This window comes from Xiphophorus hellerii, chromosome 16 (genome assembly GCF_003331165.1).
Source record: "Xiphophorus hellerii strain 12219 chromosome 16, Xiphophorus_hellerii-4.1, whole genome shotgun sequence".
In the NCBI taxonomy this organism is placed as follows: domain Eukaryota; kingdom Metazoa; phylum Chordata; class Actinopteri; order Cyprinodontiformes; family Poeciliidae; genus Xiphophorus; species Xiphophorus hellerii.
In genome coordinates, this window is record NC_045687.1 from 8,671,832 (window position 1) to 8,687,157 (window position 15,326).

Sequence of the window (15,326 nt, forward strand, 5' to 3'; positions counted from 1 at the left end):
GCAGCTCCTTACAGCTTCAAGATCCAATGTTGGTTCATGGTATAAGTACTGCTGGTGAAAGGATATGTAGATGGAAAAGCAAATACTCACTTTCCCCTTACTACGTTATTTCAGGATAAAATCTGAACATATGACATAGTACAAGTAATTCTGTAATGAGTGCACTTTTGCAGACATTCAAAAGATGGTTATTAATGAGAAAAAGAGCATTTCCATTCAATTGACTGACAGAGCAATTGGCAAGTGTGATTAAAGTTTTTGTTTCATACTTTGCAGAATATTTGTAGATATTTTGTTCCGTATCATAAGTAATCCACTTTCAGTGTGCCTTAGAACACGATTTCTTCAATCGTTAATTAGTCTGTTAATGAAGTTAAATCTTAATCAATTAAACATTTTTTTTAATTTGTGGGAAATGCAGAAAATTTTTAATTAATCTACAAGTAATTTCTAAAAGCTCAATAAATCATCACAGATATTTTGTCCAGGACCCATTAATGTTTTTTATTAAATCTTTTCAGATCAACAAACAGGATTATAGCCATGTGTGAAAATGTAATTGCCCCTTTTGGTAAGTTGTGAATAAACTGATATTAATAACAAAATCTGAGTGCAATCCAATGAATAAATCAATTATTTAAATGTAATCTAAACAGTATTAAGTAGGCAAATGACTCGTTATTTGAAAAAAAAATCTTGGACTTCAGTGAAGTTCCAAGAGCACACAGGAGACCAGAACAACATCTAAAGCATTGAGTCTTATTTGCCCCAGTTAACATTTGTGATTCAACACTTTGGGACTCAACGCTAGAAAAAGAGACAAAAATGCAAAAATATTATCTACAAGAATGTTTCAAGGCAAAAAACCCCTTACTGAAAAAAGAAAATGTAATAGTCCATGTGAAATTTGCCAAAAAATGATCAAGACTTTTATGAAAATACTCTGGATTGATAAGACAAAAGTGTAATTTTTAGGAAATGTCTGTTTCATTGTGCTAAAAAATGGCAGTACCTGCCTGAAATCTACATAACACTGCTCCTTTAAAACTAATGGCTGTGGGCAGGAAGGAATTCTTGTAGCAGTCTGTATTACAGCAAATCTGATGAAGCCTCTGATTGAAAACGTTGTTAAATAAAATAGTGTTTTTGTATTATCTTTATTTAGAAACTGGGGGATCTTCTTTGTTGATAATAGTCGGTAATGCTTCTGGTGCATTCTTTGTATTTCTTATGTTGTGCACAACAAATTTGATCAGTTTCTGCCTGAAACTGTTAAGCTTACAGGATCAAATGTTGTGCCTTGTTGTTGCTAGCTTATGACTAGCTTTAAATTGGTTGGGTGGGTGTGAGTAATTTTAGACTGTTCGTCAGATATCCAAGATTTGTTGCCTTTTCCATTTTAAATTTAATGTATAATGGAGGCACAGTTGCAGCTAAAAACACATTCCAGGAGGTTGCTTGTATATTAACCCTAATTTTCTTGTGGAACACAAGGGCACTAATAATGTCTTGTTTCTTATCTATTAACTTTAATGACTTTCTTTCTTCCAATTCTGAGCACTGACTACAAAACACTCTGTAAGTGGAAAGCACAAACACAACAATACTGAAAAGTAAGGCTGATGCTGGAGGAAGTGTCACTTTCATTCCCATCAGAGAAACAGGTACTTATAAACCAAAATCCGATTTTAAACAGCATTTCATGCAAAGTGAAACAGGAAACTGATTTGTGCAGCTTGGTGGAGCGTCACCTTCGCTGACTGAGTTGGGATGACCTGTGCCATGCTGGAAGAATGCAACAGACTTCCATGAAATGGAACACTCCATTAATGGACATTCGTTGTGGATCACTCACTCCAAAATGTCACAACACACTTCTAGGCCTTCCTTCTTTCCTTTCTCCCTTTCAGTCCTGGGAGTGAAGCAACACAGGGTCACTGTTTGAGAGCCCCTGCAGCTCTGCATGTGTATGCATCATTCATGGACTAGTGGCAACACACACACACACACACACACAAAGAATAATAATAAAAATCCTAAAGGCAGGAACATTAAAGCAGCATGCGAAAGCAGGCTTAAGTTTAACAGCAACAGACGTTGGTACTTCTGACAAAATAGCTAAAGTGAATGTATTTCTTTTAGTGAATAAATGTTTGCTGTAGTCTCTCTGATATTGCTTGTGATTGCTTAATTTTAAAAATGAAAAACTGAACCTGCTCCAAATTTGTATACATAATTTTTTTACTAATTAATTTTTTTTGTTGAAATCTTCTAGAAGGAAGACACATTGTATACATATTTATCATAATACTCTTTCATTTTCAGTATTTGGCTTGAGACCTTAAAATCGGTATTACAGAAATTTTAAATAAGCATCGCCGTAGCTTTGACAACATCACTTGTTGAGTTTACTTTTCTAGCCTAAAGGTGTATGAAAGAAGCATTTAATCAAATTGTCTTCGTTGTTACTTTAATTTGTGTTTGTGCGACGCCAACAAAATGAATAATAAATTTGAATGAAATTAGTTTTATAGGCCTGCTGTTGGAAACCACCTGCAGTGGCATATGTTGTTTCTATTCTTCTTCCACAAGACTAAACAAACTGAACTAACCTCAAAATGGAACCAGTATGAAAGTTCACATAGCAAAGGTTGGACAATATAAATATTCTAAAATGTTATGCAGAAGTTCTCTGGAATGAAGCTCAGAGAGGTTTGTTTCCTTTTATTGCAAAAGTTAGAATATTTCATGTCTTATTATATTCCACTAAATAACAAAGTTTACCTTGCATTAAGACCCATCAAAAAAAGAAAATCACATGGGGGGAATAGAGACAAGGCCAATGAAGCCTATGGAGGCATATTGCTGTCACAAAGAAAAATAAGTTTTTAAACACCTGTTTTACATGATAATTATATTGAACAAACATGACAATATCTTGTGTTAACATGATAATATATTGTACAAACGTGATAATTATATTGTATAAATGTGATCATTTCTTCCAGATGACAGCAGTATATGCTTTTAGACTGCATTGAAAATGAGACTCAACAGTAGGGAGAAGTTAGCATACAATTTTAATTTGGGATACATGTAGTGAGGAATGATTGGCTAAATGTATGGCTGGCCCTTTGTTGTGTTTCCTATGGAAACCATACTCTCCAGCTGGTCAGTGAGAAATGTCACCACATCTAGGGGATCAAACTGTTTTGTCCTTCTGTACGGTGCCATTTTGTTTAGGATCCCTCACAGAAAGTGCATAATAATAATGATTTCACCCACAATGTGGAGCAGCATCAGTATCTCTCCATGTGTTAGACCAAAATTAAAGTAGAAGTTGACTAACTCATGTAAATTAGCCACCGTACTAGCCTTCATTATGCATGTACTAAAAGCACCTTACTGCCCCCATCTGGAAGAGATTATTACGTTTATACAATTTAATTATCACATTTTTGCAATTATCATGTACACAATATATTATCTTGTATGCACAATATATCATGTTTGCATAATATACCATCACATTAGCACAATATAGTTATGTTATAACGTGATAGCATTTAAAACATATTTTCATATGACAGCAATACGCTGCTGTACAAGTTGACTTAAAATCAGTAAGAAAAATTAGGCACAAAAAGTGAAATATGTCGTACTATTATATTTGGTTACTAGCTAAGACTAGGGAAAAGGCTCACAACAGGGTTCATGTTATTTCATTCAACATGAAAAAATAAATAAATAAATAAAAAGTTATACTGATTCACTTAAAAAAGCACATGTCTCCATGAGATTCCTTTGACATTGCCTGAACCCATCCTGATGTAAAACGTTTAGATCCCTGAACTATTTCATCTCTTAGGCATAAAAGCTCTGAGTTGGAGCCTGCAAAACCTTTCTCTGTTTCTGCACCTAATACATAATTTAAGCAACCTCAGTGATATTGAAAGCTTCATAAAACTAAAGAGGCATTGCACTGGCTAATCTACACAACCTATTTATTTGCACTTGTGTACTGCAAGTGCTTCAGGTGCCTTGTCCAGTAACCTGGGATGTCTTCTTCACTCCCAGATGAACAGGTCATCTCTGGTCTTGTCTGTTTTCTTCTGACAACAGATGACCAAACTGATTACAGCTACTGTCAGTCTCCCTGAGAACCGCTGTTCAATGTCCTGCCAAAATAAAAGCATCAAATGTGTCTCTATAGTTACAAAGTTTCAAATATTTACACATTGGTTGCAGATAACATTCGGTGTCTAAAATTTAATTTACTGTGGGTTTTACCATTCTCTTAAATTTTGTCTCTTTAAGATTAAGGTTATCAGACGCTTTGATGCTGCTTCAGCTACAGTTAAGAAAGTGCCAGATGGATGGAAATATAATGACTGAGCAAGGCAACCACAGAATTCAGATAAAAAATAATAATAATAAAAAAAAACCTGTTCAGGTTTGCAAGATATATGATAATTACACCAGTGAAGAAGAAAATACTTTTAAAAGGGGAAAGCTGGAAGACATCACTGTGTCTTAGACTCATCTAAGAGCCACATGAAGGTAAAATTAAAAAGACAAATGTTAGGAGTTGTAAATTAAGACCAGGGGTATATATCAAGACAACCCATTTTTAATCAAACAGTTTCACTCTCCTGTGTCTAGTCTAATGTAATTGGGTGCTAAAAGTTAGACAATTATGTCTATATTTTGTTCTCCACAGTAACAGCTACATAATCATATGCAAATTAGTTTTGATTACTGTTATCACTTAAACATCTGAATGGCATGTGCAAATCACCGAGAATGTAATTCTCAGCTTACTTATTCACCCATTAGTGATAGAATAGGGATTATGTACAGGAAACAAAAAACACAAACTTAATATTAGAAATAATTGGAATAATTGTCTTGATTCATTCAAATTCGCTTCATAAAAGATCGTCATGATATCTTCTGTCAGACTTTGTACAGTAATTTGCAGGAAAGCTGAAATGAACCGAATCTCAATGGGCTTTTTAAATGTTACCATAAATTTGACAAAATACAGTGAAAAAACCCCAAAACATTTTATGGCTTTGAAGGTGTTGGTTTCAAGCAGCTTGACCAGTGACCAGAGTTGCAAAGCAATCCAAGGCAAGGCAAGTTTATTTCTATAGAAAATCTCAGCAAAAAGCATTTAAAGGTGTCTTATATGATAAAAACATTAACAACAAACATTTCATTTTCACAAATATCATCATCAAACTAATCAAAAATCATAATCTTAAAATATTGGAATGAAGGTTAAATAAAATTTTTGAAGTGTTTGAAATTAATGAGTATCACTACACTTAGAGGAAAAACAGGAAATCTTCCTGAGAATATCATCCCAACAGTGCATTTGGGATGATATTGGGATATTGATAGTAGGATGGCGGCATCATGTCGTGTGGGTGTTTTGCTGCGGGATGGACAGATGCACTGCTCACAAATAAATGGCATCATAAGGAAAGAAGAGTGTTGGGACATACTGAACCAACATCTCAAGACATAAACCAGGAATGCTGGGCACAAATGGATCTTTTAAACGAACAATGACCCTTAGCATATTACCAAACTGGTTACAAAGTCAATGTTTTAGGGTCATCATCACAAAACCCTGTTCCACAACAAATAGAGTATTTGTGGTTAAAAAAAAGCAGTCAGTCTACAAGCCAGTTCTTACAAAAGGAATGGCCCAATGATTTTTTTTCTTTATTTTGTTTCCTGAACATTTCAGCCCTGAACATATGTGAGATATGTTCGGGAGTGGGAAAACATCACTGAAGTGGGAAAACATCTTTTTTCCTAAGTGAAGGGAGGTTGAGAGTATCCTGGCAAAGGAAAGACTTCTTTTCAGTTGCTCCACTGCACCTCATGGGGATCACTTATCAGCAGGCAAATCAGCTTAGTCATTGACCTCATGCCCTCTGGCACTCATTAGTGCAGCATGTGACAGTGATGGAAGGGTGGGCTTGTCCTGGAATACACTACTCACGCAGGGAATACATGGTTCACAACTAGTGGGTGGCCAGATTAGTGTGTACCATAGAGAGCTCTCTGGTGTGCTCTGCCCCAGGCAAGCTTTCTCGTTCTTTGCCTCCCTCTGCCAAAACCCCCTATTCTACCTTTTTCTCTTCCAGTTATTCTATTCTTGTTAGTCTGAATATCGAAGGAGAAACTAGAACTGGAGAATGGCTGCACTGAGCAATGTCATGAGCTCAGGCAAGCACTCAAGGCATTATGGGCCCAATGTGCTGAGTGCACTGAAATGAGAGCGGATCATCTGTGGCTTTCTAACTTTTTCTATAGCATCATGGGCTGTGCACAGTGCCATCTTTGGAAACGCCCCAGGGTTCCAGTGGCAGAACATTTGTGATGTTGTTGCTGTGAGCTTAAGCCTGGCATGTGCCACTGTTTACCTGTTAGTCAGGCAGCAGATTTGAATAAATTATTTCAGACACCTATAACACCATACATGTAAGCAAAAAAAAAAAAACTTAACATATATACTTAATATCTTCTGTGACATTTTGAAGTTAGATTTTGTGTGTCAAGTTTTTTTTTTTTCAGTGTATTAAAATCTGTTTTATGATGAAGTACATAATTTCTATTTTTGTACTGTACTATATTTTGTACTGGTTTAAAGAGAAATAAAAACCAGGAAAAGAGTAAATGTTTACATTTTGCCAGACCTAGAAAAATTATAATCTGCCTCTGAAGCTGCACAACCTCACCCTGCTGCTGTTGGAGGCACAACCTTGAGGCCTTCATGTCATCTAATGTCTTTGGACGGAAGAATGAATGTTTACGATAACGTGTAAGGAAGCAGAAGAACTGTTAAACCACCCAATGACTTTGTGATGGTTAGAAACACATGCACCTCATGTCTAAGGAGGACAGTGTTACCTGTTTGGCTTGTGAATTAGGCACAAGGAGAAAAGGTAAGGGGTTGCTTGTCAGGCGCTTCATTTCTCTTAGCTCATCAAGTTTCATCCACTGATTGCCTGTCCTTCAACAAGACTGGGACTGAATACAAGAACATGAACAAACACACATTTTGAATGAGATGATGATCTTTTGTGCAGTTTTTGATACAGTTTGATACAGTATATTTTTAGATTTTTTTATTTAATTGTTTTTAACATCAAGGTAGAAGTAAGGAATGAAATCACAATGAATTTTACATGTGTGCAGTTTGTGTATCATTCTAATTTTAATTTACACCAAACAAAGATTTGCCTACAGTAACACCACTGTGCAAAATGTGTCTGTAAGTGATAAAGTCTCTAAGTGAGGCTTAATTGCTATGGCAACAAATTTATCTGCAGCAACCACCAAAAACTAAGAAACTTACTGTACATTGCTTGCTTAGAGTAGCAAAGAATATCAGTAATAGAAAATTGCAAAGGTAACTGAAGCAAAATTAATAGTGAAAAACCAGGGAAGCAAAATACCACAAAATTAGCTACTCCTAGAAAAGGTAATGGTTGATCAGATGTCAGAATTTGAATAAATACAACAGGGCCTGTCAAAACCAAAAATTATCCCAAAATAGAAAATACAAAATTAAAGTTCTAGAGATCATGACACTTTTCTGATCTAAGCACCAAATGCTCACTGTATCCCTCAAAAAAGTGAGGAATACGCTCACTTTTTGTAAAAAAGCCAGCCAGTGATGTGTGTACGACTTTACAGCTTTCTTTCAACAATGGCTTTCATTTTGCCAATTTTCCATGGCTAATAATTTTCCTCTCAACAGTTTTTCTGTGTATTGTCTGTTTTCTGTATTTCATGCTGCTGCCACCCAATAATTTCAGAGTTCTGGGACCAATAAAATACTCCTTATCTTATCTTTATATTCTTTTCCCATCATGTTCATCAATCTCTGCAGCTACTCCAGAGTTACTATGGGCCTCTTGGCTACTTTCAGTTCGATTACGTTCTGTTCATTTTCAGATGATAATCCTTGGTTTTTGTGGTGCTGTTTGTTCTAATTTATTACCAAAACAAATCTTAGAGACATTCACATAGCAGCTATATTTATATTAATTTACATACACACAGCTGAAGGTTATTCTCTAACATGACATCTAAAGGCAGTTGGTTTTATTGAATTAGCAATGTCTCAGTAAAAAGGGATACAAACAAATACATGCCACACTAAATAGATTTTTGTTTTAAAAAATCCCAAGAAAAGTATGTTTTTCTTTCACTTTACTGTTATCAACTTTTTGTCAAACATTTGTCAAAGTTTGTAGTTTTAACCACATAAAATGTGGAAAATATATAGGGCATGAATACTTTTGCATGACATTGCACCAATAAATATTCTTAGATTTGCTCAGTTGTGTTTTTCTTCCGCCCCAAAATAAAAAACAAACAATCCATCCAGCTGGATTTTTTTATTGCTTAGGGACAACAACTGAAACATTTGAATAAGTCTTCATTTGGATTTCGCATTGATGTAAACTGTCTGCTTTGAGAAAGATTTCTGCAATGGATATAGTTGCTGTTTGCAACTAAAGATTGCAGAAGTAAATTGCAGAGAAAGAAAAGGCTTGAGGCTGTGGGATATGTGGCTACTTTCATTCGTTAGCATAGGCGGGTGTTAGCACTTTGGAACACTGTGCACCAACTTACTATATTTCCTGATTAAACTGGTTGGACAGCTGCTCCCATGATATTTAATCGGCTTCCTCAGACCATAACCCCAGAATGGGAGAGTGCAAACACCCAGTATTGTCTTTTCTTGAGCTCAGTACTATTTCTTATTCAGCCAGCATGGCAAGAGCAGACATGGGATCAGCAGCAGTGCTGATGATAGTGTGTGAGTTGTGTGGGGGGGTGTACGTGTGTGTGCTTGCAAAGAACTGCTTTCATGCAAAGCTGTAAGGAATGACAAGAGCATGGAACTCCTGAGAGAGAGGATAAATAAAGGAATATCACAACCTCTAACAAGGATTTTAATTAGCAATTCAGAGACATAATTACAAATACATGACCTTCATTTCTGTTAATGGTATCCAAATTGACATTGCAACTATTCAGTTAGGGTGCCCTAATTATTCAGTAATGGAATTAAGCTATACCAGAAAAATAAAACATTGTAAAGGACAAAATGTGAAGAGGTACAAAGGGTGCCCACTTCTTAGCATCACTTAGACTTAGTTTCACTTTGCTGCTTAAATGCCAAGAGCTTAAAGCAACTGAATTAGTTCTAAGTAAGAGACATGTTTTTAGGTATTTTTTAAAATAAATTTAAAAAGAGGGATCTCGAGAGCATCAACTCCCTTTAAGGTTTTAACACAGAAAAATCCCTCTGAAATCCATTTCTATTACCTCATTAAAATGGAGAAGGACGTCCAAATGAAATCAACCTTACGCTGTCTAATTGGAAAGTCATCACTATTTGCCTCTTTGAGGATAAATATAAATTACAATGAGCAACAGGGTAAAAATGAGTTGGAAGATCAAACTGTCATCAAAGCGAAGATGAAGTGATAAACTTCACCTCAGAATATGCATTTTGCCTACAGCGGTAGTCAAACCTTTGAGCTATTCCTTGGCTCTTTGTAAAACAAGCACATATCGGAGCTACACAGAAGACTCAGGAGGAAAAAGTCTGAGGCAGTTAAGATGTTCTGGCAGAGCTCACTCCACAGATCAAAGTGTGAGGCTTTGTCCAGAGTGAGATCAGTCGGCGAAAATGGGAGCAGGGACTGGCAGACTCAGCTCTTTTCCTCGGTAATGGGTTAATGCAGTTTTGTCACTAAACCTGTCAGAGCCTGTAGCAGCGGGGAAGATGTACAGCCAGTTGCTCATATGTGCTTTTGTAACGGTAGTGCAAATGGCCAGAAAAATATTGTTGCAAACACAAACTGATTTAATAAACCGACTGTTCCAATGTAGGCACTTAAAATAACTCTATATAACATTTCCTTGTACAGTATATATTAGTATGAGTTAGAGTTGCTGCTGTGCGGCACCCTGCTTTAGAGCACAGTGTTTCTCGTGTACGAGATGATACTCTCTCACAAAAGTTACATTCTGCCAGAACTGGCACTCAGAGTGTCAAAAGGAAATGAAACGAGAAAGTTCCCATTATTCCCATTAGAAGTCGGTACATCATCTGATAATTTTGAATTTGTTAAGCTAAAAATACAATACAGTCACAAAGATTCATTTAAAATGCAGTGTAACCTGCAGCATGGATGTTTTCTCTGCCATTATTTTCAGTTAGAATGATTGCACTAAAACTCTATCTGCTGCTGGTGATTGTTGAGTAGTACATTAAAGTTTTGGTTTTTTTTGGAAAAGTTCTGCCATACATTTGTACCCCTTCTCAGCTTTGTAAACCTAATCATTGCTGGTTGATGTGAAACATATTACGGCCTTATGAAGGTTACTGCAGTAATAAGATATACGGACAAAAAAAGAGATATTTACCTGCAGTTAAAAGTCATAGTACAAAGTCTGAACCCCTATTCCAAGGGCTTCAATGTAATAAGCATGAAAATACTGCTGTTATTTGAAAATCATTTTAACGTTCAATACTGCAGTTTAAAAGTAAAATGTGTTTCAGTTTTGAGTATAAAAGACTGACCTGTGATTTTAAAAGTTGAATAATTTGAGGAGACGTGATTGTTGTGGGTTAAATGTTTTAGCAGCAATTTTTGGTAAACGTGAAAAGAAAACCTCAGGGAATATAATTTTACACTATTTCTTTTAGAATATGTAAGCTTTATCTTAATGATATCACACATGTTGGAACTGGGTAATTAAAAAAAAAATTATGCTTCTATTTTCTAAGAAGTTCATGGAGTCGATTATTTTTTTTTTTTCGCCTGGGGTATGAACTTACACAGAGGCCAGTTTCACTACGCCTCTGTTTAAAATGGGAAAAACAAAGGACATGCCATTCAAGTTAGGCAGGCAGGTATGCTGATCTTCTTAAATCAGGAAATAAATAAAAAGCTACTGACCTGAACTTGCCTATGTTTGCAGTTTGAGCAACAATTACAACATTTTGAAACAACTGGGACTGTGACAAACAAGGCTGGATAAGCATCCAGCCTTGGATGCTGGATGCTAGAGTGTAAACCCCACTCTATGGGGTTTACATTTCAACCCCATAGAGTGGGGTTGAAATGTAAATGTAATAAGAGCAAGGAGCAGTAAAGAATGGGATATTTGTTTACACATCTTTACCATCGGTGCCAATAATTTGGGAGGGCCCTGCATAAAGACGTCAGTTTTACTACAGAGTGCTGTCATATAGAGCTCTCTACAAAGAAAAAACTGACTATGCAAGTGTTGTGTTGTACAATTCTATCTCCATGTGTAAAACAAGAAAACATGGTTTTAAATATAATACAGACAAACGGAAAACAAAAAGAGATGCACAGCAATACTATTTCTGTTTGTATTCATTATGTTCAGATTCAGAAATTCTCAAAGGAGAAAATAAAGAAGATTTGCTTTGTTCAGTAGAATGTAGGCTATAAGCCTCAAAGCAAGGGTCAAGCCCCGGAGAGTATTATCTGACCTGCTCTGGAAGAGAATCAGAGAAAACCACTAAACCTAGACTTATCTAGTGGGATTTTGTACACTCCATTGTTATTACATGCAGTGGTAAAACAAACAAATCCATGAGTGAACAAACATAATTACATTATTTTGTTATGTAAGGCATGCTTCTTTCTTTTGTTTCACCTCTGGTCTGTTTTTACATCAACTGTAAGCCATTTTTACAGTGAAAGGGCTTGTTCTTGCTTTTACAATTTCAAATCTGTGTAGTGGGCAGTTCTAACTGTATTTATAACATCATAAGATCATTTTGAAGACAGTCAGGGATTCAATTGTAGCATTTCTTTACTTGCAATATTTTTGCATTCAACAAGAATACATGGAAGTGAAAATATCTTATTAAGAGACTTTTAAGTATCTTGAAGACTGGAATATTCCTAAATGTGGTATCGGGACCACACAGGATGTTTAGTGGTGCTTTAATGAAAACAACAGAGGCCAGAATACCTAGAAAGAACCCACATATGCACAGAGGGACCATGCAAACTCCATGCAGAAAGACCCCAGGCTGGCATTCAAACCCAGGACCTTCTTGCTGCAAGGGAACAATGCTATCAATTGTGTCGCAGTGCCGCTCTGTTTGTAAGACACACATATGGCAGGGCTCTGTTGTGATTTTGATAAAATTGATAGGCAGGTGCCATAGTTCACTTTAGATGGTGTTTATTGTGCTCATCTTAAGGTGAAAAAAGTTGGAGAAGCTGTGCAGTATATTACAATGGGCATCAAGCATGTTTTTTTAATAAAAATAAATAAATAAATTAAAAACATCAGTACCTTCATAGCAGCTCAAAGATCCATCACCTTCAGCATAATGGGAATCTAAAGTCAAACTGCCTTCCTGTAGTGTAGAGCCCCTTTTTATATTTACAGACTCCGCCCACAAGAAGACAAAATAGAAAATACTTCTAACTCAAGTAGACACCTACCAAAGTAAGTACAAAATAAATAAAATAACATAAATACGATAACCATAACACACAAAAAGAAATCTGTAACCAAAATAAAATACTCAATTTAATAAATAGGAAACACTCAATTAATACAACGTCCTGATGATGTCACTCGTACGACAATACGTGACTCCCTAGCTTCAATCCGGAAACAGCATGGCTTGAATATGTAAACTGGGGAAATGTTTGACACTGGAAACTAGAAGCTAGGATAAACACCACAACTGAAGCAAGAAGCAATTTGTGCTGAAACCAAAAAGTAAGTTATGTCGGGTGTGGAAGGGTCTAACACAGCTGCAGTCTACCTCCTAGACATGTTTGTGCTTGGTGATTACGAAAGCAATGTTTTTCTGCACAGTTCACACCAAAGGATTCCCCATCACTCTTGAAAAGAATTTTGATCACAATCCTCTCAAAGCTGTAGGTATCACTTTGTGAACAACCAACTTCTATTGCAATGACATTTTTTGGCTGATCCTACTTGTGGAGGGCGTCAGAGACTGTTTATTGAACAACTGTCAAGTCAGGAAAATGACATAGTTAGTAGATAACATCTCTTTTAAAGAAAAAACAAAAATAGTTTTTATTGGTTACATGATTTGGTTTTGATTAGCTTTTTGCTTCCTGAACTGAAAACTGAATAAGCAAAATAGACCTTTTGGCAATTTCATGCTGAAAATATAAGTGGTTCAAAGTCTTATAGCTGATCATTATGAAGGGGAGTGCCATTATTTAATGATAGCTTTGGTTCATAGCATATAGTTTCAAAATAAACTAATGAACTGAGAAGTAAAAGCTCCTCATGTCCACAGAGAGGTTCTGACCTGACAGGAATTTTGCAAATGGTGACCTGGCTGACCAGTCCTCATCAGGAGGCATGCAGCGGACATTAACATGGACAGGAATCACCACAGCCAGGATGAATGAGGAAAAGAATAAAAGTGGACATTACCATATCCTCTCATCACCACATTAACTGCGTGCATGAAAATGTGCCTCAAGCACATCCCTCAATTAAATTATGGCAAACTTCCAAGGTCATACTCACATTACCTCTAAATCTCAAAAAAGAAAACAAAGATGTCAGTTTTTTGTTGATGGTTTCAACAATTGCATAACTGTTTATCTTGTGTTTTTAGCTTGTGCTGTGATTAGTGTCAGGTTTACTTGAAGACTGAACCTCAGCAGACAGATTTTCTTGTAAATTAATCAAGGAAATGAATATTTAAAGAATCCAAGCAATGCATTGTTCACAAATTGCAAATCACCGACTATACAAACAGTGCACTTTAATCAGACTCTTGCATGACATATAAACATAGCTTTAGTGGAAGATGGAAGTTATGTTAAAAGACACACCTGCTATCCATTTACTGGAAATGGCATGTGTGATTGCAGTGTGTCTGTCATGTTCTAGTGAATACTGAGTAAGCATATTGTCCTATAAAGTCCAAACCAAACAAAGAATAATTGGCTAAATCAAACATTAAATGGGTGTAGATGGATGTGTCCAACAAATTAGCAACAGTGAGTTTGCAAACGACCTTAGATTCAGGCACATATAGAGCTCTCTTCCTATAGAGAACCTATCTATTCAAGGTAACTGGAATGCAAATAATAAGATGCTTAGGGGTAAACTGTTACACCAAATCTGTTCATAACAGGTAGCATGATGAAATTTCTCATTGAATATGTTCTTAACCTGAGAGCCTTTACATTCTTTGAAGTGGGATTATGTGGTGTTAAAAGGAGTCAGTATTTTGTCTGCAGTGGAGGGTTGTCTGAACAGCCTCTATTTGGAGATACACATTACTGAGTGGAGCAGGTTCCTACACCATTAGCCAATTTTCTTCTTGTATTCATTACCAGGTTAAAGTTACTGAGAGATTGGTTCCTGTTTCATAGGCATAGCTTAGTTTAATATTTTGGTTTAGCAATAATATGTATCCAATGTATGATTCATAGTTGTCATGTTTGCTTAAAAAATCTAACAGTGATGTGTGTACGACTTTACATCAAAATGAATGTTCGGCACAAATTATGTACCTTAGGAATACAGATATTGCCTTTACTCTCTCAATTGCTATAATAAAGTTGAGAGTAACATTGAAATTAACTTATTATTTTTTATCATTCAAACACAGAACACTGTTTTATGAAACAAAATGGATATATTTCAGTTTCTATGAAAAACAGAGAAGAATATTCACCATCAGTTCCTGTTTCTAATTTTACAAGATTCAAATACTCCATACATTGCATTTTATTTGCTTCATATATTCAGTGAAATTACACATTTGTTGATGTGCTGCTATGGCTGGCTGTCAGTTTGAGGAATGGCTCATCATAGTCATGCCCATGGGCAACGTGAATTGAGTTGCACAGCTGGAGTTATGTTAAACATAAGGTGAAGTGACAGAAATGCTAATCAAGTATCAAAACTGACACTGCATTTCCATCGATGCACATAAGACCATCAATGATTTATTAGTCAAAGTAAATGCATGTGTCACTTCGCTGAGTGGCTCAGTAGTAAACAGCTCACACCAAGGTGCAGCATTTAGCAACTCTCCCCTTCATCACCTCACATGAATGAAAAGCACGCTCCACAAGGGCCAATGATAGTTAAAGGGTAACTTTCAGAACAGATCAGGCACATGCAATATATCTGAGGAAGTCACTTAAAGAGTACACTAAAGGAATGTTTTAAGAGCGCAAGTATGGTAGTGTGTGTGTCCCTACTTCAAATAGTTTATTCTGCTGAGT

At 36.0% G+C, this 15,326-nt stretch overlaps 1 protein-coding gene across 1 annotated transcript in view; it reads right to left on the bottom strand.

Annotated features, from left to right (window-relative positions):
* Positions 1–15,326, bottom strand: part of hs3st4 (heparan sulfate (glucosamine) 3-O-sulfotransferase 4) — an 87,149-nt gene that overhangs the window by 42,176 nt on the left and 29,647 nt on the right. The gene's annotated exons all lie outside the window — the stretch shown is intronic.